The sequence below is a fragment of the Mixophyes fleayi genome, chromosome 7 (genome assembly GCF_038048845.1).
Source record: "Mixophyes fleayi isolate aMixFle1 chromosome 7, aMixFle1.hap1, whole genome shotgun sequence".
Lineage (NCBI taxonomy): Eukaryota > Metazoa > Chordata > Amphibia > Anura > Limnodynastidae > Mixophyes > Mixophyes fleayi.
Genome location: NC_134408.1, coordinates 7,632,853 through 7,638,855, shown reverse-complemented (window position 1 = coordinate 7,638,855; position 6,003 = coordinate 7,632,853).

The window sequence follows — 6,003 nt, the reverse complement described above, 5'->3', positions numbered from 1 at the left end:
TGAAGTGATTCAGGCTTGTAGACGTCCTCTGCAGAAATGCACAGCGTGGTTAAATACATTTATGTACATGGACAAAGCCAGTGATGTAACAGCAGCTTAACGGACTGCCGTCTTAGCATTTTTAACTGTGTCAGATACGTTTGAAAGAAGGTCATTTACAAAAGGGCAAAGAGACAACATCTGCAAAACATTTCTGCTAGACAAATGTGCCTATTTCTTTGCTTCTTGTATATATACAGGTGCACACACATTGAGGTTATTGCAACGACCACCCTAAAGTCTCTCTGCACAGCTATTTGGAGGTGCGTATTGGGGGACACCTCTGAGTCCTGCCTTCTTCACTTTCAGCCTCTCCCTCTTTTTCTCTTTCACTCATGTCTCACTAAGCAGAGAGCGAGGGGACATTATTGCTGTATGACGTAACACCCTTATGAATATTTTTTTTTTGCAGGGTGAGAGTGCAAAAAGAAATGAGCTTCCCTACAGAATGTCCTATTAAAGGTACAAAGTGCACCCCGTGAAAGAATTTAGGAGCTTTTCACAAAGCAGCGTTCGCTCTGCGGTTTTCCACTTTGCAGCTCTTAGACAACTTAAAGCTGTATCTACTTGTATGTTTTTTACCTGCCTTTTTCACTCAGTGTTCTATTTACTACACTGACACTACCTCCCATATTGCACATAGGGACGGCTTAATAGCTCAGATGTGATGTGATTGTGCTTTTGCATTTTAATATATCACTCCCAATATATGGTGATTGAAAAAGCATTTTCTTTAATCAAAGTTCCCTTTTGACACACAGTGACGCAGATTGGCAACACCGCTCCTCTATGGCAATATTTAGATAAACACAATAACTGGATGCTATGGGAGCCTTACGTTTCATATTATTTATATGACAGCTTACATTTGCTATACTATAGATCTCTGTTCCATATAATATCATACAGACTGCTGCAAGTGCATCCTGCCGACACGTTAGATCGAGCTGCAATGCGGTTCTTGTTTGGTAATCATTTATTTCTGAATCGTCTCTTAGCAATATTTATCTATAAATGGAGCATTGTTCTAAAATAAAGATTTCTTTTTTTTTCAATCTATTTTTGATCTTCTTATATTTTGTGCAAGAAGTGAATTGGATGATACGGACCAGAAGGACAATGTTTTAGGTGGAGCTGTCGGAAGGTGGCTCCGGTCCCTCTGTTCTTTGCTGTGTCATCTCTACGACATTTCTCACAAGTCTGTATTATGCTGAATGTTACACTCTGTACGTACCATATTAATCTATGTATGTGAGAAGCTCACTTGTGATAACACTACGGAGCATATTTATCAAAGGGTGAAAAATCAGGTGATACCGCAGCCGAGTCTGGGCTCGGGTGAGCCAGCTAGTCTGGTGGCACATGGGCAGATCCCCTGAGACCGGCCCGGCGAATGGCAGGTTAACCCCTACTGCTCCTGGCCAGTGTCCCTTGGCTGCCCTGTATTGATAAATTTACGCCAATAGGTGATTTTTCTTTATTTCTATATTGCTGTGCTCTGAAAAGCTCTGTGAGCGTCCCTCTCCCCCCGGTTTGTGGAGGTTGGAGTAATGAATAAGATAAGGCCCCCCCGGCGCGGCAGCTTTGCACCCCAGTTGCCCCAATAGACAGAGATGTGTCAGACCAGAGTATAAAATGAATATAGATCTCCTCATCATATTGGATGATGGAGAGCTTAGTGTGGCACAATCTTCTATCTGTATCTGTTTATATGTAATTATCACCAGCTGCACCTTCAGTACTTTTCTGTGTATTGTGCTTCATCCATGTGATCAGTGGCAGCTTGCTCTACGAGGGGGGGATGATATTCCCTCGGAGATTGGGATGTGCCGCGCTCACGTAGCTCAGTGATCATTCTATCACTGCAGACATTTCTAAGCAATTTCCAGGGACATTGCTGGTGGGAAATGACGTATGTTATTGCTGCACGTTCCAAGCAGATCCTAGTGCAGAACAATGTCCTTTATCACTCACACAGAGAGGACAAACAGATAGTAATCCTATTTACACAAGGCAGATTGTGAGAAGAACTCAATCCTATTTATAGAATAGGATAAATGTTATTGTGCAGTTGGTCAGTTTTGAAACATGGGGACATTTTCAGGGACAAATTTTAAAAACATAAAATGATCTCTGGAAATTATGGACAGTCAGCAATATGCATTTGCTGTGGGGTGTGATGTATAAACGGTGCATTAATAATCTCTCATGTCATGTGACCTCAATGGATCCTCACTGCTCTCTAATGTCATGTGACCACGATGGATCCTCACTGCTCTCTCATGTCATGTGACCACGATGGATCCTCACTGCTCTCTCATGTCATGTGACCACGATGGATCCTCACTGCTCTCTCATGTCATGTGACCACGATGGATCCTCACTGTTCTCTCATGTCATGTGACCTCAATGGATCCTCACTGCTCTCTCATGTCATGTGACCACGATGGATCCTCACTGTTCTCTCATGTCATGTGACCACGATGGATCCTCACTGCTCTCTCATGTCATGTGACCACGATGGATCCTCACTGTTCTCTCATGTCATGTGACCTCAATGGATCCTCACTGCTCTCTCATGTCATGTGACCACGATGGATCCTCACTGCTCTCTCATGTCATGTGACCACGATGGATCCTCACTGCTCTCTCATGTAGGGGAGGGCTGGCAAATTTTAGCCCGGGGGGCAAGCACACAGCACTGGCCCACAAGTAGCAGCCCATATATATATATATATATATATATATATATATATATTATCCACAGACACTTTGCACAGGGGCCCAGAGGAAAAGTCCAGTGTGTCTAGGCAGGGGCAAATGCAGAATTTTTAAGGGGGGGGGGGGTTCCTAATGTTTGAATTCAGGACTAATCCCAAAAAAAATCCACAATAAGCCCAACATGCACTTTTTAACTTTAGTCAAATTGTTTTTCAAAATACCATTGATACCGCTCATTAAAAAATACAATTGATATCCCACATTAAAAACTCACCACGTGGTTTAACGCCATCCTTGATGGAACCACTTTTGACCCGGCAGCGACTGGAGCTCGGATTTCAGTAATCCCAAAAGACGGTAAGGTCCCCTCCCTTCGCAGTAGTTACCGCCCCATATCACTTTTAAACGTTGATCTCAAGATATATGCTAAAATACTCGCGAATAGGGTTAATTCAGCGCTCCCCAGGCTAATACACCCAGATCAAGTCGGGTTTGTCCCGGGTCGACAGACTGCGGATAATACTAGGCGGATCATAGATCTCATCCAACATATTAAAGATAACAAACAACCCTCTCTTCTCATGTCTCTTGATGCGGAGAAGGCATTTGACCGCGTTGGCTGGTCCTTCATGTTGCAAGCATTAACTGCATATGGCTTTCAAGTTTGCTTCCTCAAGGGGATGTCAGCCCTGTACCATAACCCTTCGACCTCTGTCCAGGTGAACGGAGGCTCCTCTCCAACTTTCACTATCTGAAATGGAACTCGACAAGGATGCCCCCTCTCTCCCCTTCTATTTGCCTTGGTGATAGAACCTCTAGCTATGAGAATATGCATAAACCCTAATATAACTGGGATACAGCTGCCCTCCAGTACTCACAAGATAGCCCTCTATGCGGATGATTTTCTCCTTACCTTAACTAATTCCTTTAACTACTCTCCCCAACCTATTTCAAGAACTCTACATTTTTTCCACAATATCAAATTTTAAGATAAACACAACCAAAACAGACATCCTAGACTTCCATATTCCCCTAAGCTAAAGCAACTCCTAGAATTAAATTTCCCCTTTCCTGGAACTCCGACCACATAAGATACTTGGGCATAGCTCTCACCAGAAAGGTGGAAAATATCTACCAAGCTAACTACCCCCCACCCCCCTTACAGCTTGTATAAAAAAACCTACAAGCGTGGGATAGACTCATGATATCTTGGGTTGGATGGATTACGTCAGTGAAAATGAACTTGCTCCCAAGGTTATAATACTTTTTTTCACACTCTCCCTGACAGGGTTTCCCCTTCAATTTATAAAATGTTACAAACCCTTATAATGCGGTTCATATGGTCAAACAAGAGACCCAGGATCTCAGCTTTTTACCGCACTCTCGTGTGGCAGGTGGTCTTGGCATTCCTAACTTACGCAACTACTACTACTCTGTGCGGCTGGCCCAGTGTGTACAATGGCATTCTCCCCCTGGAACTAGGATATGGGTGGACATAGAATCGGATATATTGGGTGGCTCACCGATTTGCTCTGTCCTTTGGCTCCCAGTCGCACGGTGCCCAGTCTCTGTTCGAGCCCACCCAGTCCTGGCCCTATCTCTCTCAATTTGGTCTAGATGCAACCGTTTAGTATCAGTCTCTCCAGCCTCCCCGATTTTGATACCCTTGTGGTCCAACCCTACCTTTACGCCTGGATTGGCTCGCTCCATGTATACAAAATGGGCAGGTACGGGCAAGCTGCTGTTGCTCAATCATATAACTAAGACAGCAATATTTCCACAATTCTCTGAGCTGGTAGAGCAGTGTGGTTTTGTACCTGGACGCTTCCACCAATATCTTCAGGTTAGGCACTACCGTCAAACGGTTAAAGCCCAACTCTCTTTCAGACCACCCACTATATTTGAGAACCTGTGTCTCTCGAGCCCCTCCTCCAAAGGTCTTATATCCATCCTATATAACACCTTACTCCCCGCTACTCCGTCTGTTAAGGATCGCTATCAGACCCAGTGGGAAGCGGACCTGGGGACTGAGCTAGATCAGGAAGAGTGGTCGGATATTTATGAATCCACAGCTCATTGCTCCATAAATGTTCGTATCAAAGAAAATGCTAATAAGCTATTACATAGGTGGTACTATGTCCCCTCGAGACTACAAAAAATATACCCGCAGACCAGTGCTGGCTGCTGGAGAAACTGTGGACAAACGGGAACATTTATGCATATATGGTGAGACTGTCCCGGTATCCACCCTTACTGGACAGCAGTCCTTGCGCTAGCTTCAACAATTTTAGATACTCGCATTCCACCTGATCCCAAGCATATTCTGCTACCGCTGCCCCTCCCAGACCTCACCAAATCTGCTCACACATTGTCAGTGCTGCCACTTGTCAGATAGCGGCCTCTTGGAAAAACTCCACAACACCAACTCTTCAGATGGTCTGCAATCGGATCTGGCACACTTACCAGATGGAACACATCACTAGCATACTGAGGGGCTCCTCCATCTCCTTCTACAAAGTCTGGTCCTCATAGGCCTTATATCATAACCAATGTCCTCTCCAGTATTAGTGGAATCTGAATATGGAATGGTATTTCTAAACAAGTTTATTTCTCTCCTATCTGATGTGTGAACCCTTTACCCCAGTACAACCCCCCCCCCCCCCCCACGTTTGGTCCCTACATTTTTCACCTCTCATTCATTACCCCCCTCCCCCCCCCCCCCCATACCATATTGTTCTGTAATGTTAAAACAACATCTTTTCAGTTTTGGATAAATACATAACTATCTTCTGACTATAAGAGAATTATGAGAGTGTTTATGCGTCATGCTGTATGTAAACACGTGTTGTCTGTTACTGATTAACCTCTCGAGATTTTGTAATGCTTTTTACTGGTAAAGGATGTTTCTAATAAAAAGTTAAAAAGAAAAGTGCAAAATGGCTTGGTTTTGCTACGTAAAATACTAATAAGGTTATCGCTGACGATAACCCCTGTTATTAATAGATCATCATACAAAGAGCACTACACTATTTGTATGATTATCTATTCGCACACATACACAAAAAAAGCTCTATTTTTGACAATAACAATTAAAAAGATAATATTAAAAAACTGAACATACATTTACCTGAATAAGTGATTGCAATTTCTTTCTTTCTTTCTTCTTGCTGTGCCTTGTTCTTCTCTTCAATAATGGCTGCGGGGGTGGGTGTCCTGACCTGTCTAAAAAAGCCTCCTACTGTA